Source organism: Cinclus cinclus, chromosome 11 (genome assembly GCF_963662255.1).
Source record: "Cinclus cinclus chromosome 11, bCinCin1.1, whole genome shotgun sequence".
In the NCBI taxonomy this organism is placed as follows: domain Eukaryota; kingdom Metazoa; phylum Chordata; class Aves; order Passeriformes; family Cinclidae; genus Cinclus; species Cinclus cinclus.
In genome coordinates this window covers 24396732-24422750 of record NC_085056.1, presented here as the reverse complement: position 1 = coordinate 24422750, position 26019 = coordinate 24396732, and positions in this window count along the sequence as shown.

Below are 26019 nucleotides of genomic sequence, written 5' to 3'. Positions count from 1 at the left end.
CACCCAGGCCATGCTGGGGCAGGCCGGATGAAAATTGCAAAGTGCAGTCAGAGGAGAAACCGGTGCCAAGGCTGTGTCTCCATGGTTCCCTCCGGTGCCAATCGCCCCCAGCTCCAGCCGCAGCCCGGGGGTTCTCCCTGTGCCCTGCCCAGCACACAAAGCCCTGGGGGCTCTCCCGAACCGGGCCCGGCTGCCTCCCCCCAGCCCGTGAGGGCGGCCGGGCGGGCTCGGCCACCCCAGGACTGCTCCGAGCCGGGGCAGGGCAGGGCAGGGACCCCCGAGCCACGGACACACCGGGGGAGGGCGAGGATTATAACAACGGCCTTTGCTTCTTTTTGGTTATCGGAGCTCCTGGTTGGAAACGGGGCCCGGCAGCCTCCCGAGCCCACCCCTGTCTGCCCCGGGCCAGGTCGGTGTCACCTTGTGAAAGGCTGGAAATGCAGGAGAGCTTTCCCCGCGTTTACTTGCTTCAAATGTGATTCATGGAGTGAACTGACTTTTCCAATTGGTTTGTCAGGCTGTCAACAACTTAAACCAACCTCCAATTGGTCCCATCGATTCACAGAGGAAATTCTCATGAAGGAAAACTTCCTAGTGTGCCCTGCCCTAGGTACCTCCAAGGCATAACCAGCACACAGGGGCAGCCACAGCTGCTCTGGGAATTCCACCCTGTGCCAGGGCCTGCCCACCCTGCCAGGGAACAATTCCTTCCCAATATCCCATCCATTCCTGCCCTCTGGCACTGGGAGCCATTCCCTGGGTCCTGTCCCTCCAGCCCTTGCCAATTGTCTCTGTCCATCTTTCCTGCAGCTCCTTCAGGCCTTGCAAGGCCACCCTGAGCTCAGCCCAAAGCTTCTCCTGTGCAGGTGAACAATTCCAGCTCTGCCAGCCTTTCCTCCCAGCACAGCTGCTCCATCCTCTGCTCATCCTGCTGCCTCCTCTGGGCTCTCTCCAGCAGCTCCAGCTCCTTGCTGTGCTGGCCCAGGGCTGGGGCAGCTCTGCAGGTGAGGTCTCACCTGAGGGGCAGAGGGGCAGAATCCCCCCTGCCCTGCTGCCCACGCTGGCTCAGCCCAGGGCAGGGGGGTTTGGGGTTCCAGCTCTGCCCCACAGCTCCCCAGGGCATCTCCCAGGGCTGCTTCAGCTGCTCAGCCCCAGCATGGACAGATCCTGGGGGATCCTGAATTCTGACCCAGGTGCACTAGGTAGAGTAACTTGCTGCCCTCCATGGTCTCTTAAGCCAGAAAGAACAATTCCAACTCTGCTCAGAAAGTTAAACTATTGAGAATTTAAATCTGGACCAAGTCTCATTTTTATTGTCAATCTCTTTTTTTTTTTTTTTAATGGATAATTTCAGCATATTTCTACTAAGAGTAATTCACATCACCATTGTTCTTCAGAGTTTTGTCTTAGGATATACTTTCCTGTATTTTGTCAGCAAAACAAACTGTTTATAAACCCCTTGTTCTGGGCTTGATCTGCAGGCTTGGGTTACCTGTGTTCTGCTGAGAGTCACCACACCAGGAGTTAGTTAGGATGAATTTCTGTGGGATGAGTCCAAGGGATGCATAGTTAAAACTTTTGTGACATAATCAATGGAACAGCACAATTTGTATGGTATGAGAAGCCCTTTTTGTACTTAGGCTGCTTCAGCACTTTTTGATTAGCTGGCTTTGTTTTCCCAGCTAAATCTTAACCCTCCAGACTGTTTTCTATAGCCACAGGCATGACTCCATCTGAAATGTGTTTTTTAGTCTTTCAGTAAGACAGCCAGAAGGCCATTGGAACCTGATGCCACAGCCAGGTTAAGGAAGTCACTCTCTAATCCACTTAAATGTTTCAACCCACTGGATGAAATAAGAACTAAATGCATTTTCAGCCATTTAGCAGAGATCCATATCTGAAGAGGGAGTGACTCAAAGGAGGAGTGATACCTCCCTAAGAGCTCTGGAGTTTGCTCTCTGCTGACCTGAGCTGTTGCTGAGGTGAGGGGATTTTTGGAGATCCCCCTCATTCCAGAGGCATGGCAGGAAATGTCATCCCCCCTCCCCCCCCTTCCCCAGTTAATTCAGTACTTCTTCAAGTACTTCCTTTATATGATTTCCAAAGGAATGGAGGTAACTTCCACTGTCTGGGTTTATTTCCTTGATTTCAGGTTATTATTTATATGCAGTAAGGATATTTTATATTAAATGAAACTATTTCATATCAACCTAAAGAAAAATTTCTTAGTATGAGTGCTTTGCTCTGAGTTTTTTTACACATAAGCTCTTTCTCAAAATGAAAAAAAATGGTTTCCATTCTGGAGAACTATACTGAAAACTTACTGAATTCAATAAAACTGGGATCTACATTACTTGAACTAAATTTTTTAATTGAGCTATTTTATTTGCTGACATGTGACACTGCCAGTGTGTTTGCTTTGCTAACTGGGATTTCTGTACTCTGTTATACAATACCAAGCCTGATACTGTAATTTTCCAAAGGATCTCTGGGTATCAAACCAAGTTTCCATTGATTTTGAATTGTCTCTGTGATAAAATACAGACATTATTAAAGTGTTTTCTTCATGGAAGGAGCTACCTGTTACTATTTTTCACTGTAATCATGCTTGAAAAATTGCTATGCTTCTTGTTCTATCTAATCTGTCTATAATTAATAGATCTGTAATGTGTAGGAAACCAAAATACCTTTGCTAACAGCTGGATAGTGTGTACCTAAATTTCTGCCATCTGCTCCTACAGTCTTGGCTAACACAGGGGGCTGAACTTATCACGAAGTCAATATTCAATAGAAATACAAATTAGGAGGGCTGGTGAGCAGAAGAGCAAAGGGAAAGATTAAATTAATATAGCAAGGTGATAGAATTTTACAGTTAATTTTTCACCTAAAACACTTTCTCAGTGTGTCTTTATCCATCAGCTGGATGGCAGTTCAGTGCCTCAAACAAGAAGCTGAACTATTTAAATATGCTAATGATCCAAATGTTAATCAATATGCTATCTTTGTCCTCTGCCCTCTCTGCCCTCTCAGTGAAAATGTGCCCAGACCCCTACCCTGACTGCTTCCAGCAGGCCCTCCTGTTCCTATTCCCTGGATACAAGTGGAGGATGTGGAGGAATGCTCCTGAGCTGCTGTGGGATGGCCACTTTATCACAGGGATTTATCTATGGATTAGCTGGGGAAATACCTCAGCATTTGTGCACGAACCCAATGGAGGCAGAGCTTGACTGGGCTGTTGCCACAAGTGGTCTTGCTCTCCTCTTCTTTCACACCAGTGAGCTGATGCTTTCCTGCCAATGTCAGCAATCTACTGGAAAGAATTATCCAACACCCACGTGTGTTAAACTCCAGATTTATGCACATTGCTTGTAGATTCCTTTGGGGTATCTGACTACTCTTGTCCCAAATCTGTATATTCTTCCAAATTCTCTTTAACAATGGGACGAAAGGAGGACCAACCAAGATGGAAAGGAACTGTTGCAACAGAAAAGCTTGGACCAGGATATTTCCTCTTGCCTTCCCAGAAAAAGACTGTATTGAAGTCCATGTTGAGAGGTCAGCAGAGCTCTCATAGGCTCTCAGTCTCTTCATTGCCCATATTAGCACAACTTCCCAATTTAATCCTTTGGGGAATGCTCATAACTTTTGGGGCCACAAGGAAAGTAACCCAGAACTCTATGTGATCAAAATTATTGGTGAGGGTGTTTATTTGCTGGAATTTCCCTAATCTATGAGATTTGCAACAACTCACTGCCACTTTGAGAGAAGGATGGTCAACAAACTTACAAAGCAGGGTGTTTCTGAAGTTGTTCTATCTAAAAGTAAATGCCAGTTTTTATTGCTAGTAAGGAGAGCGTCCATTCTGATTCCTTATCTCTACTGTTTTGCACCTCCCAGCATAGAAGGAAAAAAAAAATACCAGAAGTAAGAAGGACTAGTGATCAAAAGTGGCAAAAAATGTGTGTTTATTTTATTCCACATACATTCAGGACCTCAGATCGTAACAAAATTATTGTCTTGACAGCTGATAATTTAGATAGATAAGTGGTAATAAGCTGATCCCTACGTAGCAAAATACAAATTTATGTGGTTCTTGTATTTAATCTTTGGGAGGATTTACAGAGACTGAGTTTTTCCACTATGATTTTCATATAAGGAGCAATTAGGTTAATGTGTTGGGCCTATTTATTTCTCTGGAACAACAAAGCAGTCTAAAACCACAAACAGTAAAAAATACATGTTATTCATTATGATACTTTAAAAGCTGCCACTGACTCGTGTAAGAAGTTTTATTGTTATTTCATAAAAAACAGTGCTGTTTAAAATAAGTTAGACAATGGAAGGCTTTCTCAAAGAAACTCATTATACCACAGTCTTAAAAATTCATGTTTTGCCTTGTAGTGTTTTCTCCTAATTCTGAAAGCCAAGAGGACCACACAATCATAGGCTTTGTAAAATTATGCAGAAAGAGTATTTAAGCACTAGGAATTTTAGTTATGCAGAAGCTTTACTGAGGGATTTTAAATAAAAGATTTGTGTACATCATAATATAATGAGTAAAGTAAATATATTTCTAGCACTTCTATGAAATATTGCTGTGCTGAACATAGGGCAATTTAATCAATAAAATTAAATGCCTTTTTTTCATTTCTCAGATACCAGAATTTTTGAATCTCTTCTAGCTCCATGTAACTTTTCAGAATTTCTCAGAAAGGCTTCATGGTGTTTCCCTCACTGCTTAAGGAGCCCTGAGTACAGCAGGAGTACTGATGCAGGTAAGTGACCGCATCTGTCTCAGTCTGGTACTCCATCACCTGCAGCCCATGATGAGGTGCCAGATGTTCTGCTCAGCTGGGTAAGACCTGCTGGTTATCAGCTCTAAAAAATATTTTGAAGAGCAAAGAGATACAAACAAACAAACAAAACAACACAACAAACAAACAAGCAAACAAAAGCATCTTGAATCATGCTTGTGGAAAAGTCTCAGAGCTTCTCATATATACCACAGGAGTGTTTTCTGCTGCCTTTCCTAGAATTTAAAAGGCCACTTAAAAAGACCTCTTAGCTGGACTTGTAGCCAAGGCAACAGTTGTGGTATTTTGGGTTCCAGCTGTTAAGAATGGGCTCAAAATCTGACCAAAAAAAAAAAAAAAAAGCACTGTTTATTTTCATTTTGAGGGTCACAATAAAGATAAGATTACAACAGGCAACAATTTAGAAACAAATGATGCAAGGTTCTGGGGGTGAAGAGAGTGCCACCCTGAAATACCTCACAGTTCACATCACACCCTCTTAAGCCCCGTCCCTTGAAATTTAAATATAAGTAACACATATAAGCTTCAGTCCTAATTCAGCAATTTATTAATTATTTAATTGTTATTTAAATGCTGCGGCATGTCCCTTTGTGAAATGCATCAGGTGTCATTAAATTGAAGTTCTGTGTGTGAAATCCAGTATCCATGAGTTAGGTGAAATAAACCCTTTATTTCTAGTGAGATTTTCAGTTTAATCATAGCTACTAAATGGTGTGAATTTCAATATGTGCTTTTACCTTTTGCATATGGCCATTTGAAATTTAGATTGGTGTATGATGAGGAATGATTGATCCACAGTTGTCTGGCATTCTGAGCAACTTAATGAGCTAGCAAGCAACACTTATTTTAAAACTTTATCTCATACATTCTGAAGATACACAAAGAGTGTATGATATGTTAAGGACTTATAAGATGGAGAGAGACTCTTGACAAGGGCTGGAGGGACAGGACCCAGGGAATGGTTCCCAGTGCCAGAGGGCAGGGCTGGATGGGATATTGGGAAGGAATTGTTCCCTGGCAGGGTGGGCAGGCCCTGGCACAGGGTGGAATTCCCAGAGCAGCTGTGGCTGCCCCTGGATCCCTGGCAGTGCCCAAGGCCAGGTTGGACACTGGGGCTGGGAGCAGCCTGGGACAGTGGGAGGTTTCCCTGCCCATGGCAGGGGGGGTCTGGGTGGGTTTCAAGATCCTTCAAACCCAAACAATTCTTGATTTTCTTCAATTATTCTAAGATATTATAATCAAATATCTGATTGTAGATTGCAATTTAATAAGCAGTGACAGTATTTCCCACATGACTTCCAGAGAAGAGTCCTGTGCCCCCAACCCATTGATTCAGCAGGTAAGTCTGGAGGAACAAGGAGGGACACACTTATTTTCTTAAGATGCCTTGACTGTGGCTTAGGAAACTATTTTTGACTAAACTATTCATTAGGTTGTTTGAATGCTGTCATTCACAAAGAACGACCACAACACTACAGTTTATTCCTGTCCCTCACAAAAATAGGGGGGTGTATCCCCAATAAAGTGCAGCATTTGCTTTTCAGCTTCGGGTGATAGACACCCAAACTGAAGACACACTTCAAGCCTTCTTCTTCAACCCTCTCTTCCTTATAAAACTATTTTACAGACCTAAACATTTACAAAAGAAAAAAATAAAAATAACAGAATGCTAAAAGGAAGAGCACTGAAATAAATAAAAAATTAAGGACCTCTGTCATAACTCTGGTCTAAACTAGAAAGAAAACCCTAATTACAAATAAACACTCTTTTTGCAAAGTATTGGTTATTACTGAGTCATATTATTAATCATATCTGTTCACAGAAAAATATAAAATGCTGAAATAACAATAATTTCAGAAGAATCTGCTTCTAGCCAGATCTGATTCTGTCCAAGGGAATAATCAGTGGTCATTCCCTATTTCTGGTTTTCCCTTTACCAGTTGCCAGCAGGGCTTTTATTTACTTTTTTTTTTTTTTTTTTTTTGCAAAAACCCAACAAGTGTAACATGAAAGTGGCCTTGTTTTGTCAAATAATTTATTATAGCCTGGGTGGTGATGAGCAGCATCACTTGTCAACCAGCATGTTGACTTTTGTGTGCTGCTGATACTGAGCACAGCAACAGCAGAACATTATGGGCTCTGTTGGTTGCTCTTCAAAATGACTGGTTTTCTTTCATTCTTGGATTAAAATATATGGATTTAGATAATTACACAGAGACTTCAATCTCGAGAATCACATCATTACACTTGGACAACAATAAATATTACAGTCAAAAGCTGAAAAACTTTCTTTATAAACTGTATTACTGAGTTACATTTCAGCAGTTTCAAATTACTTTTTCTGCACTGTAATGACAGTAATATCTGTTTTAGCCCTAAATATGTACAGATAAATCTATTTTGGGGCAATACTTCACTGAGCTCTGGAGATCCTGTGGGGACAGCGTTGCTGAGAATTTCTTCCTTCAGACTTCATCTGATTCTTCTATATATTTCTACAGCACAGAAAAGCTTTTCCAGGACCAGACCTTTTTTCAGGAAAATCTATGGATTTGATTTTCCATTGTAGTCTCCTGCCACTTTGAAAGGAACATGAATTGATGGATACAGTTGTTTTCTCAACCTTAAAGTCTTGAAGAGAGCCCAGGCCTCCTCCTGACCTGCAAGAGGTTACCTGGTGTTTCTTCTGGAGTTGTGGATCCTTGTCCAGCCTTCCCATAGCTCCTCCAGCTCCATATGACACTGAACACTTCAGCTCTTCCTTCTTCTGAAGCAATTCTCTTTCATGAATAATAAATAAAACTTGCTGTAGAAAAGAAGAATTAGTATGAGGCAAATTGCAGGGGGGAAGGGGGGAGATGCTTCCATAAGAAATATGACATGATAAAAAATGCAGCACATAAATCATGTGCCTGCTTAACAAAAGGAAAAGTGTCTCATGGTGCCATGTTTGGGATATTGGGAAGAAACTCCAGTAACATGTGCAGGGACACCTCCCACTGTCCCAGGCTGCTCCCAGCCCCAGTGTCCGACCTGCCCTTGGGCACTGCCAGGGATCCAGGGGCTGCGCACCCTGCCAGCGAACAATTTCTGTCAGCACCAGAGTGATTTATGCCAATAAGCCAGACTCCAGCCCAGCAGCCTTTTTGCTATGCAACACTGAAGACTAGTGATGGTACTTTTCATATTTCTGTCTCTTTCTGAAGGAGAACATTTCCATCATTGTGGGCCATTTTTACTGAACGCTTTACATGTATTAGAACATTCTCAGAAGAGTTTTGTGGCATGCATTGCAAACTCAGAAAGAGAAGGGAGGCCTGAACCACCCACTGGTTACAATTGATGCATATTGAGGTGTTCCTATGTTACTTCTGCCTGCACTGGTACTGTTTACATAGACAAATGTAGAAGCAGTTGCTTTAAAAGCCTTGTGCAAACTTTTATGCTCATTCCTCTGTGTGCACACACACTTTGCTGCTACAAGCAGAAATGGAGGTATAATTGCCTTTGCTCAGTCTGGCTCCCCTCCAAAAATAATGCAGAAAGTCACTTCTCAAAACTATCTTTGGCTGAACTTCCCAAAATCCTGGAGCTGACTTTCCAGGAGCCATATGTATGGTTTGGGCACATGTTGCTATTTTACTGCGTTTTGTGGGAGGTATGCACAGGAGGACATAGAAAGAGCTGCATTTCCATATGTAGGATGACTTTTTTTGAAAGGGAAAAACATGTATGACCATAATTTGTCTCCGCAGTTCTGGGGAATGATGCAAAAAGAACATATACAGCAAGATGAGAGGCATATGAGCTCAGGCAGGCTCTGAGAGGGGACATGGGGGAATTACTGATTAGAGAAACTTGTTTGTCTGTGTTGGGATCATAACACACACCTTTTTTAATTATAAACTCCAATTAAGTGATGCAGAATAATCTTCAGCATTCCATCTGGCAGCTATGAGGAAAGAGGGAGAACAGCAGAACAGCAGCTAATGACATTAATCAAAGCTTGAAGCAGACAGGTTCAAGTGCTGCAGTCTTTGCTTAAAAAAAAAAGAGCTGAGGACAGGGTTAATATTTGAATAACATTCCAAAAAAGCTTCATGCAGCCCAAGAGAGAGAAGCAACATTAACCTGGGCCTCTTCCCTTAACCCTTCAGCTGCTGGCCTGTTCTAAATGCAGCCACATGGCCAGAATGCTGTCATTGACTACTGATTGCTGAAAGCATACAGGGGATTAATACCAAAGTATGGGAAAGAAGTTTTAGGAATGCCAAGGCCAGGCACTGGTGTCTGCTTAGGGAAAAAATTGTGAGTCTCAATGTCACAATGGATTGAACAAGCAAAACAATCTTATTTTAAAAATATTTTAATATCATAGAGGAAATCACCAACCCATTTTAACATATATTGTGGTGGTTGGGATTGGGCATTTCTCCCAGACCACAGGTGACAGGACAAGAGGAACACCCTCAGGCTGGGCCAGGGGAGGCTCAAGGTGGACACCAGCAGGAATTTCCCCATGGAAAGGGTGGTCAGGGATTGGCAGGGGCTGCCCAGAGAGGTTTGGAGTGCTCATCCCTGGAGGTGTCCCAGGAAGGGCTGGAGGAGGCACCCAGAGCTCTGGGCTGGGGACAAGGTGGGGATGGGGCAGAGGGGGGACTCGGTCTTGCAGCTCTTTTCCAATTTTAATGATTCTGTGAGGTTTTTCCAACAGAATATTTGATATTGGGAAAGGATGGAACCACAAATCATGGAAGAAAAGAAATATAAAATATAGAATGCATTACTTGTTTCTATGTTTGCATACCACTGGTGATTTTCTGTGGTCTGTTTTTAACTTATGTTTTAAACCACAGTAACAAATTTGAATCCCCAGAAAGAGGCTTCATCATTTCTGTAGCAATAAAGTGTTTCTATCAAACGTTGAAAAAGAACCAAACAAATTATATTGGTATTTGGATGAATAACATTATTTTTACCACTGAGTTATAACTTCAATTTATATTATGCTAAAGCTTTTGAAATTTTGGATGCTACAAGTTTCTATCAGAATTGAGAATCAGCCCTTCTCCAGATCCAATGGGGAACAGTCACAGGCCCTCAGCTGAGGAGGAATTGTTGGGGTTTTTATGCGACTCTTTTTCTTGTGTGCATGTTTGAGAAAACTCAGATTATTCCCTTCAAAATTACTTATTGATTGAAAGATTTTTGGCCCAGGCTGAACACCAAGCTTGAGCTAAGATTAAAATTCTCAGAACCTTAACTTTTAGACAGAAACATGAAAGTGCCAAATACCTGCCCAGTAAAAATCTGAACTAATCATTTAAGAATAAGGGCATTAAGAAGTTCCTCTGAGAAAGTTATTTTTTATGTGTTGCCTCCCAGTGTTTATCTGACCTCACTGCAGAGTTTCCAAAGGTGCAGGTTACCTCTGCTTTATTCTACAGAGTTTTCATCATTCAGGAGTAAAACAACACAAAAGTTGCAAGGAAGGACACTTTTATAAAATTAACACCTCATTCCTGGAAGTTTTAGTCTCACTAAATGAGTAAAAATACTATTTCAGTATTGTATTATTTTATTCAGCCTTTACTCTGTTGGGAAGATTGGATCCACTTAAGCTTTGTTATTGCAATAATATAATTTTAAATGCTGCTATATATTACATGTTTCTACAGTTGCTAATTCAAAGGAGAAAGAAAATCAGGCTGAATTTGACCAAGAGAAGCAATAACTGATTCTCTCTTTCTACATGAGGGAGTAGGGAGAAAAAGATCATTTGGACTTACTGAAATCAATACAGACTATCTGTAGATATAAAAGATTAGGGTCAATAGAGCATTACCTCAAGCATTTGGGGTTTTGAGAATTTCATGGACTAAATATAAATATTAAGCCTCTGAGGAATTTCTCAGGCAATTAAGGGGATAACTTGATACCAGAAAAATGAGAGAGTTCAGCTGAGGATTGAATGTCTCTCTTTCTCCTGACTTTTGACATGTGAAATTTTTCACTATTTAGAAAATGAAAAAGGGCAGAAACAATAGCTCCAGTATCTTTTAATTTAGATAAACACAAATTGCATTAAGCTACATATAGTTTTTTGAACCCTTTTAGTTTGGGGGACTTTGGAGTAATTCTTATGACATGATATCAAGCCAGGATTTATATATATATATATATATATATATATATATACACACATTTTTTTTAATTAGAATGAATTTATGTTTACCAATAGGTTTTTATTCCTTGTTATTATGGTTTATGCCCATGGTTTTTATTGACCATGGTCAGGCCATGGTAGTAAATCATTGACATCTGCTCTGCTGCCTCTGCAGAGTCATTTTCCATTTCCATCTGCCAGAATTCCCAAGGAAACAGCCCAGCAATTGCACCTGATTTCTTGGGATGCTGCCCCAGTTTTTGAGGCATCCTTCTGGTGTGGAACATTGCCCAGGGGGTGTGAGGTTCCTGTTTTCAGAGCTTCATTTCCATGGTCACTGCTGGCAAACCACCTCGAGCCACTCCTCCCTTCCCAGGAACCCTGAATGACCCTTCCCAAGGATAACACAGCCTGTGAAAGAGTTTATCTTTGCAAGCACCAGGGGAATGCAGTGGGAGAGTGATCGTGAATGGATAAAGCTGGGAGGTTTCACCGGCCCAGCTGTCAACCATTGCCTTCTACTGGTGCTCAATTGACTTCCATGGTAAATAAGTTGGGAAGAAACAGGAAAGCTATTCCACCATATGTTTTTGGCACAGAACCAAAAGGAAAATATCAACTGTAATACAGAAAAATCAATGCTTTGTTGTTGTTTTTTTTTTTTTTTCTGAGAAAAACAGGATATAGGGAAGTGATTGATAAGTAAGGATTTGTCCCCAGTTTCTGTAAAAGGTCTTTTGAGTCCACAGGTTCTGTGAAAATTGACAGCAACTCATTAATTTTCTTTACTTTCACTTTTCTTCTTGCCTGGAAGCACAAGCCAACTTTCCTTTTTGAATTCACCATTCAGAGAGAAAAGTTCTCCATTAAAAACAAGCTCATCTGCTCAGGATTAGATTCATATGTCAGCAGTAGGATCCAAGGAAAGGGATCAGCTGCCCTGTTTTAGCACCAGGATTCTTAGCTTCATGCTTACATGGACTTTTCATTAAATTCATTACTCTTCAATAAAGTCTCTGCAAAAGAGACAGATAATCCTTAATGAAAAGGCTTTTCCTTAGGATCAGTTAGTCTAAAGGTATTGAGCTTCTACTAAAAGAAATGCCTGGTTTGAATTACTGTTATCCTGAGAAGGCTGATTTGATTTCTTTTACCAAGTGGAACTTCACTGTTGCTTGCTCTTTACTCCAAACATACAAAAGATATTAGTTTAGCTGCTTCTGTATGCTCAGACCTAATCTCTTCACTTTGCTAGGATATTCACTTTTCCAAGCTGGATTAAAACATGCACATGAAAAGAATCAAAAAAGTGTCCTTTTGGCACTTGTGCAAAAGCATAAATAGGGAACCCTGAACTGCCTGGTCTAGTGGAAGTGGTCTCCCAGGCCATAGAATTGGAATGAAATGATATCCGAGTTCCCTTCCATCTCCAAATATTCTGCAATTCTATGACTTGATGTTGTTTGTTCACTGAAAGGGAAATATTCCAATACATTTCCCATAATTACATTTTTATCCTCCCATAGTTTTCAGTTTATTCTCCTGAATGGGGAAGTTGATTTTTAAGCATTAGCAACACATTGATATTTTTTACAGTAAGCAAGAGAAATACCTTAAATATTATAAAAAATATCAATTAATGGACAAGCATGGACAGAACAAAAAAAGTTTTCTGTTAACAGAGTTGTGATAATTCTGTACAGGATAAAATAGAAATATGGTCATTTCCTGGGATAACCAGACTGTTTGCGTGCATTTTCTCCTTTCAGGGTGCAAGTGCTAATGCTGCATTTGCCTGATGAGACGCTGGCTGAGGCAATCACTTCCTGTCAGTAATATTCAGCTTAAAGTTTATAATGGAAAAACATGCAAAGTGCTATAGACAGTTACAACTTAACATAAGGCATAAAATTATTCTTTAAATTATTTATATTATACTGTTTTCATTCTAAGGAATGGAAATATCTCAGGGATTTAAGTAAGGTAGAATTTACTCATTCCAGAACTAGGCATATCTTTTGATTAGCTGTCACTTTATCTAAACTGGAGTCAAATAAAATTTGGGATTAAAAAATTCATGGAAAAGCATGGGAACATGGCTCTATCAAATTCCTGTAGCTCTGATGGAATGTAAGTATAGTAATAGTATATTTTAATATTGAAGTCATGAGTTTTGGGCTGGATAAGCAAATATTGGTTTAGCAGTTGCAAAGGGATTCAAATACTGGGTCTCAGTCACATTTTCACTTTTATTTTATATCCAAGGATCTGTTATTGATAGACAGAGGAAAAGCCAATCCTTCATTTTAATGTGGTTAAGATGAAACATGGGATGGAGCAGGAATACTTACTAGGATGAATTAGAAATTGTCTACAAAAAGGGCAAAGTTTCCTGAAAGAAATATCAATTTAGCCTATTTTTTTTTTCAAAATATACAGGATATGACAATTTCCTTCCAAACCACTGCAGATTTCCACATCAATTCTATTAAGTAACAACAATATTTTTTTGGAACAATGATATATGTTGTTGGAATTGGATGAACTTCAAGGTCTCTTCCAATCCAAACTTTTTCATGATCATAAAACCAAAACCAAGGTGCGTATCTGTGGTTACTGAAGGGTCTGTTGGCTTCAATGTCTCCCCCATTAAGCTCATCCTCAGCAATCTCTTAACTCCTCCTGTCAGTGTTTTGTGTTTATGTTTGAGGAAGACAAATATTTTTTAGGTTACTTCTCTCTAGACTGCATGGCATTTAAGAACTAATGAAAATAAAGTTGCAACTTCCTTGACATTTGTTAGTTCAAGGTATTTTCAATCGTTGTTTCAGTGAATTGGTAAGATGCTTTTCCATTAAGTGTCATTTGGAGGTACAGGAGAGGGAACAGCAGTAAAGCAGATTTTAAGGACCAGAGCCCTCAGTGGAAGACAGAATTTATGATGGGAGCTCCTCTTCATTTTCTCTGCAAAGCAAATTTCTGACCTATTGCTGAACTGAACCAACCTTAAAACTTTAACTTGTCAGAGGTTAGAGGTGCTGACAAAGGCACTTGAACATGAAAGGTGATTTTAAAATATTTTCTAAGCTTTGCCTTGACTGCCATGGTGCAGTTCTGGCTGTTCCAGCCATTTGCAGAGCTTTCCCCAGCCAGCTCCAGCAGGAGTTTGAGCTCAGGGGCTGGATCCTATCTGGAGGCAACCACAGACAGTGACAGAGGCAATTAACAGCCACTTGGGACATTGCAATTAGCAAGGAAATACTCAGGCATTCCTCCAAATCTGATAAATTTGTAGCACAGTGCTGCTCTGCCATCAAAGACTCCCCAAGGAATAGCCACACCCAGCAGCCCAGGCAAGTCTTCCTGATAGGCACAATATTTTGGATATTCAACGCAGATGAAACAACAATGCTCTGAATGCATACCAACTGTTAGAGGATTAAAAGCATGTTTGGTCACTGTCCATTATTTGTTTAACTGCATGTTCATTTTCAGAAATCATCTTAGTTTTAAGTGAAACAAAGGAATGCAAAAGGTGCTGAGAAGTTACCAACTGCCAATAAAAGAGATGCTTCCACAGAAATAGCCCTTCAGCATTGATCAAGTAGTTTATTAACTCAGTACTATCACCTAAATTCCATAGGCATCACATATTTCTATTTATGGCTGTGTTTCTGACCTCTCTCCTATATTTCAGTGTCACCTTGAATGTTCTCATTGTGACTCCTGTGGTCATCTCTAGTGGATTCAATAGCATTCCTGCCAAGGGGTAGGAGCCCTCCCTGCTTAGGGGACAGAACATTCCTTGGCAAACAGCTAGGCCATGGCTAAAGTCTGCTCTCAAAATCCCATTACCTTAAAATTACTCTTTGAATGTAAATGAGGGCTTACAAGGCAGAAATGCTTTACACTTTTGTGTTTGCCTGATATGAAATAATACGCCTCATCCTACTGAAAAGCTGAAGTATTCATTACATACAAATGTTTCAAATACGGAGCAATAAAACCTCCATCAAAAATTAGAAAGAAATGGAAATTTTTACTTCAATTATATAGACTGTTTTGCCAGCTTCTGAAATTTAGCAGCATTTCTCATGGATATGGAAAGAAAAGAGATTTAAATATAAATCGATTCTAGGTAACTCTTTCAAGGAATGATAGAGCTGACAAATTGTGTGCCTTTTGCTGTATAATTGAATAAAACACTCTAGCCAAGGACTGAAGACAGTGTAAGAAGTTTCATCCTAAACATTCAAAGTTGAATAAAAAGTTATTAAAAAATTCAAATCCAGGGGTTTGGGTATAAATGTTCAAGACTCTTGATACTCCTGAAATTGTGAGGAGGAGATAAATTCTGTGTCTATCTGAGGCCCAAAGAGATGGGAAGCAACAGGAGGTGAGTTATTTTTCCAGTGATAATAAAAATTCTCAAAGGCAAATACTTTATATAAACGAAATAGTAAAAATTTATGCCTACATTCTTCATTGAAGAACATTGCAGTAATGATCAAAATAATTCTTTCTCTGTACAATAATTACTTTCTGAAATTAAATGTTCCTACATAATGATTAGGTTTGATTGAAGCTACTTTTCCTATTTCAGCCCTTTGGAATTAGAAGATTCCTGTAATTTTTGGTTGTTTAGTAATACCTGAAATATATGAATGTCCTAGTTTGAAAGACAGGTGTTTGCTAAGGAAAGCAGAAGCCTCCCTTTGAACTAAAAAATGGGATCCTTCTTTCCTACAGATTATTATGATTTTGAAATTAAGGGAGCTCTCAGGCAAAGATATGGGGATAGGAATAACAGTTCTTTACTAGTATATCTAACAAGACAAACAAGAAAACAACAGCTATGAAATTACCCACAAACAGAACAGTAACTCTGTCCCAGTGTTTTTTGGCTGCAGGCACCTTTTCCCTGAGCTGCAGTTCCCGGTGCTGGGGACGGGCAGGTCCTGCAGAGCTGCAGGAGGGCTGGGGGTGATGGCAGCGCTGTCCAGGGGAAAGAGAGAGAGATGGAGACAGCCCTCCACTCACGGTGTGGGTCCCGTGCTCAGCAGAGTGCTGGATGGTGGCAGGTTACAGCAAAAAGGCAGCAGTGCAGGGTCCAACAGCAGCGAGGATGGCTCCCGACACTGAAATGGCACGGGTGGCTCAGAGGCGACGATCGTCCTTCTTGTCCAAACTCCGCGGGGGAAATGGGCCAAGCCAGAGCCTTCCATTTCCTCTTCTGGCTGTTTGAATCTCGCAGGGATTCCCTCCTCTCTCCCTTTCCCCCTTATCACCAGGTCCTAGTCATCAGGTATCTTATCATGACAATGGGGAAAATTCCACAGAGGGAAAAGGGAGAGAACCAACCCCCAACATTATCCACCCCGAATTTTCCCCTACCATCATGCTACATCAAATTAAAATCTTCAAATTATGCACATCCATACAGTTACAGATACAGGCACAATATCATAGGTAGTTCACCCTAAAACAAGGTCTCCTTCGGTATGCATTGGGTCTTTGAATCCCTTTGTATCACCTACCAGGTACAACCCGGTCCTTGAGCGAAAAACACAATACATATTGGCTTGTCTTTGCTGGAGGCAGAGTTCACCCAAACAGTTTTTCCTAGCATACCTCTCATATACACCACTGGAACCTTGTCCCCATCTGGTGTTCTCAAGGGCTCAGACTGGGCAGGGCCTGCTCGATTAGGGGAACCTCGGGTGTTCACTAACCATGTGGCCTTTGGTAGATTAATCTCCCAGTTTTTGAAAGTCCCGCTACCCAGTGCCTTCAGGGTGGTTTTGAGCAATCCATTGCACCATTCCACTTTCCCAGCCGCTGGTGTGTGATAAGGAATGTGTTACACCCACTCGATGCCGTGTTCTCTGGCCCAGGTGTTTCTGATGCTATTTTTGAAATGGGTCCCATTGTCTGACTCAATTCTCTTAGGGGTACCATGTCTCCAAAGGACTTGTTTTTCCAGGCCCAGGATGGTGTTGCGGGCAGTGGCGTGAGGCACAGGGTAGGTCTCCAACCATCCAGTGGTGGCTTCCACCATGGTCAGCACGTAGCGCTTGCCTTGGTGTGTCTGAGGCAGTGTGATGTAGTCAATCTGCCAGGCCTCCCCATACTTATATTTGGACCACCGCCCCCCATACCAGAGGGGCTTCACTCGCTTGGCTTGCATGATGGCAGCACACGTCTCACAGTCATGGATAACCTGGGAAATACTGTCCATGGTGAGATCCACCCCTCGGTCTCGTGCCCACTTATAGGTAGCATCTCTGCCTTGGTGACCTGAGGCATCATGGGCCCATCGAGCCAGGAACAATTCTCCCTTGTGTTGCCAGTCTAAGTCTATCTGTGACACCTCTATCCTTGCAGCCTGATCTACTTCCTCATTGTTTCGGTGCTCCTCATTAGCCCGACTCTTGGGGACATGGGCATCTACATGATGGACCTTTACGGGTAGCTTCTCTACCCGACTGGCAATGTCTTTCCACTCATCAGCAGCCCAGATTGGTTTTCCCCTACACTGCCAGATAGCTTTTTTCCATCTTTCCAGCCAACCCCACAGAGCATTGGCTACCATCCATGAATCAGTGTAAAGGTAAAGCATTGGCCACTTCTCTCTTTCAGCAATGTCCAGGGCCAGCTGAACGGCTTTGAGTTCAGCAAGTTGACTTGATCCACCTTCTCCTTCAGTAGCTTGTGCAACCTGTCGTGTGGGGCTCCATACGGCTGCTTTCCACTTCCGGTTCATCCCCACGATGTGACAGGAACCGTCAGTGAAAAGAGCGTAGCGAGTTTCATCTGCTGGCAGTTGGTTGTATGGCGGGGCTTCATCAGCCTAGGTCACTTGTTCTTGCTCCTCTTCATCGGCAAGTCCAAAATTTTCACCTTCTGGCCAGTTTGTAATTATTTCCAAAATCCCAGGGTGATTTGGGTTTCCGATACAGGCGCGCTGTGTGATGAGGGCGATCCACTTGCTCCATGTGGCATTGGTCGCGTGGTGGGTAGAGGGGAACTTCCCTTTAAACATCCACCCCTGCACTGGTAGTCGGGGTGCCAGGAGGAGCTGTGCTTCTGTGCCAATCACCTCTGAGGCAGCTTGAACTCCTTCATAAGCAGCCAAGATCTCCTTCTCTGTTGGCGTGTAGTTGGCTTCAGACCCTCTGTAACTTCGGCTCCAGAATCCCAGAGGTCGACCTCGGGTCTCACCAGGTACCTTCTGCCAAAGGCTCCAGGACAAGCCCTTGTTCCCGGCTGCAGAGTAAAGCACATTCTTCACCTCTGGTCCCATCCTGACTGGGCCGAGGGCTACAGCTTGATCTGGGCAAAAGCTTGCTGCTGCTCAGGGCCCCAGTGGAATTTGTTCTTCTTCCTGGTGACTAGGTAGAGAGGGCTGACGATCTGTCTGTACTCAGGAATGTGCATTCTCCAAAAGCCTATGGCATCTAGGAAAGCTTGTGTTTCCTTCTTGTTGGTTGGTGGAGACATCGCGGTGATCTTATTGATGACCTCAGCGGGGATTTGGTGCCTCCTGTCTTGCCACTTTACTCCCAGGAACTGGATCTCTCGGGCAGGACCTTTGACTTTGCTCCTCTTGATGGCCAAACCGTCTCCCAGCAGAATCTGGATGATCTTCTCTCCTTTCTCAAATACTTCCATTACCCTGTTCCCCCACACAATGATGTCACTGATGTATTGCAGATGTTCTGGAGCTTCACCCTTTTCCAGTGCAGCCTGGATCAGTCCATGGCAGATGGTGGGGCTGTGTTTCCACCCCTGGGGCAGTCGGTTCCAGGTGTACTGCACGCCACTCCAGGTGAAAGCAAACTGAGGCCCGCACTCTGCTGCCAGAGGAATGGAGAAAAATGCATTGGCAATGTCAATGGTGGCGTACCACTTTGCTGCCTTGGACTCCAGCTCGTACTGGAGTTCCAGCATGTCCGGCACGGCAGCGCTCAGCGGTGGAGTCACTTCATTCAATGCACGATAGTCCACAGTCAATCTCCATTCTCCGTCAGACTTGTGCACAGGACAGATGGGGCTGGTGAAGGGTGAGTGGGTTTTGCTGACCACCCCTTGGCCCTCCAGGTCACGGATCATCTTGTGGATGGGGATCACGGCATCTCGATTTGTCCTGAACTGCCGGTGGTGCACTGTCAAGGTGGCAATTGGCACCTGCTGCTCCTTCTCCTTCAGGAGTCCCAATGCAGATGGGCTCTCTGACAGTCCAAGCAAGGTGTTCAATTGCTTAATGTTTTCTGCCTCTACAGCAGCTATTCCAAAAGCCCACCTGAGTCCCTTTGGGTCTTTGTAATAGCCATTCCTCAGGAAGTCTATGCCTAGAATACACGGTGCCTCTGGGCCAGTCACAATTGGATGCTTCTGCCACTCCTTCCCAGTCAGGCTCACCTCAGCCTCCAGCAAAGTCAATTCCTGTGATCCCCCTGTCACCCCAGCAATAGAAACAGGTTCTTCCCCCACATGTTCTGATGGTATTAGGGTGACCTGTGAACCAGTATCAACTAATGCCCTATGTTTTTGTGGCTCTGATGTGCCAGGCCATCGGATCCACACCGTCCAAAACACCCGGTTCTCCCGTGCCTCTCCCTGGCTAGAGGCAGGGCCTCTCTAGCACTGGTTATTATTTCCTTCCTGGGCATACATGTTGGAGGTTCCCTCAAGGGGATCTGACAAATCATCCTCCCTTTTGTAATACCCTGCATCTTGGTTATGGGAATGTGAGGCTACCTTCACTTTAGTGGAGCTCCTTTGGTTAGTGTTTCCCTCCTTGAGTTGACGCACCCGCGCTGCCAGGGCAGAAGTGGGTTTCCCATCCCACCTCCTCATGTCTTCCCCATGGTCACGCAGAAAGAACCACAGGTCAGCTCGTGGGGTGTACCCTCTATCCCTAGCTGGGGGACGTTGGGCTCTAACTCTGGGATCTGTGACTCGCACTGGTGCTGCATTGACCTTCCTCATCTCCTCCCTCACCCCTCTTATCTCCTCCTTGAACTCCTCTCTGAGTTCCTTAATCACGGCAGAGACCTGAGCCTGCATTGGGCCATTCATTATGCTTTCAAAATTTCTGAGCTTATTGGCAACAGAACCCACTGTCTCGTGGTTGGTGTCAGCATTAATGGCTGCAATGAATGTGGTGTATTTAGATGGCCCCAGGTGTGCCAGATTCCACAACATCTGCCCTGTGCACCTGACCTTGTCGGGGTCATTGTCATGTTGTCCACCCCTCCCAAAGAGTACCTCCAGTATTGCCACTTCTCTCAGCTGTTGCATCCCCTCCTCAACAGTCTTCCAGCACATTCTATGGTGGTGCTCCTGCATTCTCTCTCTATGGACAAACCTCTCTCTTACACTCATTAAAAGCCGCTCCCAGAGGGAAAGGGGGCCTGGCTCCCCTACGAATACGTGATCCACACCTGAGTCCTGGGTCAGGGGTCCCAAATTCCTTGCCTTAGTACCATCCAGCTGCACACCTGTACCCATAAGGTCCCAGACCCGCAGTAACCACGTTGTAAAAGCCTCACGGCCCCTTCGCACAACATCTTTACGCAGATTACGGAGACTCTCGTACAACAGGGACTCTGTGATGATCTCAACCTCTGGCTCCCCTGCTGGTTGTGAGGGCCCTGCTTTCTGATCCTTATTATCCAGGTGCTTTGTTTTCACCTTAGACATCCTAGTTTCCACGGGGGCAACTGCTGGCTGTGAGTGCCCTTGCAGTTTAGCTGGAACCTGGCGAGATGTAACATTTTTTGGGTTCCACTGCTGCACCATCAGGTTCTCCCTCTTTAAGGCAGGGGGAGAGTTTCTCAAGAGCTGGGGAAAGGTACTCCTTCTGCATCTGGGCCATCTACTTCACTAGAAACCCCACCTACTCTGGGTGGTTCCTCTCTGAGGTGGGCTCTGGGGCAGAGTCAGGCTCAGGGGCAACATCCTTAACCTCTGGGGCAGGGTCAGGCTCTGGGGGAGAATCCTTAGTCTCAGGGGCAGGGCCAGGCTCTGGGGCAGAATTTTTACGTCTTGGGGGACGTATCAGGGTTGTCATCCAAGTCAATCTCCCCTCATCTTGGAATGTTAAATAGAACAGGTTTACAAGGCCTATTAGCAATGTCAGCCACTGTATGATATCATTACTGCTTAGAAGAGATTTGAACCCCTCAAAGCTGGTGGAGCAGACCCAAAAAACTGTGTAAGGGATTGGGACAAAATTTTTCCTTGTGTCATATCCTCATAGTATGTACCATTATTAAAGTAACCCCAAAAATATACAGTTAGAGTGTAATAGCCCTGAATCCATGTACCCTCCTTCCAGAGGAAGTTAAAAATCCATTAATTTCTTACGTCATCAGCCCACAAAATGAACTGGATAATAGTTACAGCAGCCTGAGTTGTAGGACCCATGTTCAAGTAAGGGATTGCAAATGGGAGAGATAAAGCTGTGGCCACATGGAGCCCAAACCACGGTAAGCTGGACAACATGATGCCACCTAACACAAAACTGAGGTAACTCAAGAACTGTTATTCCTTTTTCACCCTTTTCTCTCAATGCCATCGGGCCCCACTTTGGGCAGCCAAAATCTGTCCTGGTTTGAAAGACAGGTTTGCTAAGGAAAGCAGAAGACTCCATTTGAACTGAAAAATGAGACCGTTCCTTCCTACAAATTATTATACTTTTGAAATTAAGGGAGCTCTCAGGCAAAAGTACAGGGATAAGAATAACAGTTCTTTACCACTATATCTAACAAGACAAACAAGAACAACAACAGCTATGAAATTACCCACAAACAGAACAGTAACTCAGTCCCAGTCCCTTTCTGGCTGCAGGCACCTTTTCCCTGAGCTGCAGTTCCCGGCTCTGGGGACGGGCAGGTCCCTCAGAGCTGCAGGAGGGCTGGGGGTGATGGCAGCGCTGTCCCAGGGGGAGAGAGAGATGGAGAGAGAGCCCTCCGCTCACGGCGTCGGTCCCGATGCTCAGCAGAGTGCTGGATGGTGGCAGGTTACAGCGAGAAGGCAGCAGTGCAGGGTCCGACAGCAGTGAGGATGGTTCCCAGCGCTGGGATGGCAGGGGTGGCTCAGAGGCGGCGATCGTCCTTCTCGTCCGAACTCTGAGGGGGAAATTGGCCAAGCCAGAGTCTTCTGTTTCCTCTTCCGGATGTTTGAATCTCACGGGGTTTCCCTCTTCTCTCCCTTCCCCCTTCTCACCAGGGCCCAGTCAACAACTACCTTAGCATGACAATGGGGAAAATTCCACAGAGGGAAAAGGGAAAGAACCAACCTCCAACAATGAAATAGGTTTAATTTTTATCAGGCTGTGGGTAACCTTTCATCCTTCAAAATTTTTCAGTGAAGAATCCCAACTATCCCATCATAAAAGTCTGTTTCTTCTTCTGTATTGTGTATGTTTAAAGTGTGCCTGAATGTGAAAGGAAAATGAAGAATCTATAATTCCTAAATTCGAGTTGAGTGCCTGATGCCAAAACTCATATTGATCAGTTTAACCAGATATTTATCAAATTTGGAAATCAAATAGCCAGAACATGTTTTTGTCTATAATCTTTTGTTCCTATCCTTTAATGACTGTTATAAGGAATCATCTTGACATGTTGTTGGGGGTTGGTTCTTTCCCTTTTCCCTCTGTGGAGTTTTCTCCATTGTCATGCTAAGATAACTGATGACTAGGCCCTGGTGGAAGGGGGGAAGGAAGGGAAAAGCGAAATCCCTCGATATTCAAACAGCAAGAACAGCAGAAGGAAGGCTCTGGCTTGGCCCATTTTCCCCCATGGAGTTTGGACGAGAAGGACGATCGCCGCCTCAGCCCCATCCCTGCCATCCCAGCGCTGGGAGCCATCCTCACTGCTGTCAGAGCCTGCACTGCTGCCTTTTTGCTGTAACCTGTCACCATCCAGCACTCTGCTGAGCAGCAGGACCAACACCGTGAGCGGAGGGCTCTCTCTCCATCTCTCTCTCCCACCTGGGACAGCGCTGCCATCACCCCCAGCCCTCCTGCAGCTCTGCGGGACCTGCCCGTCCCCAGAGCCGGGAACTGCAGCTCAGGGAAAAGGTGCCTGCAGCCAAAAAACACTGGGACTGAGTTACTGTTCTGTTTGTGGGTAATTTCATAGCTGTTGTTGTTCTTGTTTGTCTTGTTAGATATAGTGGTAAAGAACTGTTATTCTTATCCCTGTACCTTTGCCTGAGAGCTCCATTTATTATGAAAGTATAATAATTTGTGGGAGGAGGGATCACACTTTTCATTTCAGAGGGAGGCTTCTGCCTTTCTTTAGCAAGTAACTCTCTTTCAAACCAGGACATATGTCATTGAGAAGGGATAGAAAAATGGAGAGTGATCAGAGGAACTGAAATGAATTCTCTGGAATAAAAGACAGTCATTTACAAGAAGCAGTTATGCACACCTGTAAAATAACTTCACTGTGAGTAGTGCTTGTGCACAGCAGAGCAAAATCTGGCAGTTCAGATAGTTTCAAATGAAATAGTGTTCTTTGTAATATTGTTTTATTAACCATGAAAGAAAAGCACGTGTCTATGGCTACTCTTTTGCTCTGAAACATTATTGTAGCTGCTGATTCTGTTTAGAACTTATAGAAGGTTTTCCATCAGCTGAAAAAAACACAATCATGTCACAAAGAAACATGTCACCTTGGAAAAAAGTATAATATTCCAGCTGCCACTTGGGAATGAAGGCATGGACACTCCCAGCTGGACAATGTCCTTCTCTCTGAACATGAAATCCCCACAGCATGCTGGAAAATAATCTCCATTTCCAGTAAATGCCAAGGGGAGGGACATATCTATCAAAAGGTCCTGCAGCAGCTGCACACCCCAAGGACACCTTTAGGATGATTAGATCATTCTTGTGGCTGCAGAGATGCAGAATCTTGGTGTCAGAAAGCTGTGAAATCACCCTGTATGTCCAGCCCAGATCCCAGGAGACAACACTCCACAAACATGTCCTGGAGTGGGAAGCAGGTGCCCTCATGGAAAATTACTTGAAAGATGCATTTGATGCAAAATTTTTGCCCACCAACATCTGGAGTAGCTGCCAGCCACATCCCTGTCTGCTTTCAGTAGCCTGAGGGTTTGGTTATTCTTGTGAGTGATGTCATGTCATGAATGGAAGACTTTGCTTCTAATTCTTCCAGGACTTTTCCCCTTTTGTGAGATAATTTGCTAATTTTCTGAACAGAGATTGAGATAAATCCCCTCCCTTCCTGCTACCAAAGTATCTCAGCTTGTCTCCAGCGAAGTAAATCAAAACAGTCAGTCAGCCACTAAACCCCATTCAAAATGTTTTGATTAAAAATGGAGTTAATTATAACAGTAAATAACATAAAAATAGTTCTAAAGATACTAGTAATTATATGACAACTTGAGTAAAAATAAGTGTAGATCATTTTGCAAGAGGGGAAAGTAAATATTTATGTGTTTATCTGTAAGGTGCTATGAAAGCTCTAAATGTAAGACACTTTAAAGGCAGAGTGCTCAGTAAGTGGAAACATCAAATCTGATAGTTTTGCTTTACCACACATAAATCAGCAAAAGAAAAATGTTACCACATAGAGATAAGTGAACCACGTGTTCAGATAGTTCAAAAAATAAAGGTAACACTGTGGATTCAGAATATCTCATTTACTTCAACATTATGATATAATTGAATTCAGCTATAAAGGAAAGTTTCCTTAGCATGGTGGTGTATTAAATTAAGATACCAGTTGGTGTAGGATGCATGGACAAAAAGCAGACACATCCTAACATTTGTTTTATCTTGTACATTTTATTCACTGCTTTTATTGTGAGAAAAAACCCTTTGCAACTTAGACCCATTTAGCAGGTGCCTGGGACGGAATCCTGAACACACTGGTGAGTTACAAAATGCCTTCAGGAAAGCAAATTAACTCAAGGCAGTTTGTTTTATCCAGCTTTACTCGTCTGCTTTACCACCTTCTGCTCCAGGCCCCCAAATTTCCAGCAAGGTGAGGGAGTAGAGAGGGTACCAGGGCTTTGTGGAACCCTCACATTCCCATTTCCACTGGAGGAGGGTCAGTACCTGCCCCAGGAGCAGCAGCTGTGCTGGGAAGGGTGTCCAGGCAGGCAGCATTGGGAGAAGGGCATCCCAGGGCTTGGGTGAGAAATATGCATTGAGCCACCAGGGCTGTTTTAACTCCACCAAGCACCAGCAGGCTCTGGTGTGTGCAATATTTTTGGAGAAACACTCCTCCAGTCTGGTAGGAAAAGGGAATTAAGGGAGCAGCTCAGTGGAAGATGCTCTTCTTTGTGCAGGAGAATCAGCCCAAATTTCATTTCACTCCCTGTAGAGCTTAAAATCACAGAATCACAGAATGCCCAGGTTAGAAGACACCTCCAAGATCATCAAATCCAACCCAGCCCTAACATCTCAACCAGACCATGACACTGAGTGCCACATCCAGTCTTTTTTTAAACCCATCCAGGGATGCTGACTCCACCACCTCCCCAGGCAGATTATTCCAGTACCTTATCACTCTTTCAGTAAAATACTTCTTCCTAATATCCAACCTGTATTTCCCTTTGAGACTGTGTCCTGTGGTTCTGTCAGTGCTGCCTGAGGAAGGAGACCAACCCCACCTGACTACAAACACCTTTCAGGGAGCTGTAGAGAGTGAAAAGGTCACTCTGAGTCTCCTTTTCTCCAGGCTGAACAACCCCAGCTCCCTCAGTCATTCCTCACAGGGTTTGTGTTCCAAGCCCCTCACCAGCCTCGTTGCCTCCTCTGGACAAGCTCCAGCCCCTCCATGTCCTTCCTAAGCTGAGGGGACAGAACTGCACACAGCACTCGAGGTGTGACCTCACCAGTGCTGAGTACAGGGGAACAGTGACCTCCCTGCTCCTGCTGGCCACACCATTCCTGACACAGGCCAGGAGCCATTGGCCTTCTTGGCACCTGAGCACACTGCTGGCTCATGTCCAGCTGCTGTCCATCAGTGCCCCCAGGTCCCTTTCTGCCTGGGCACT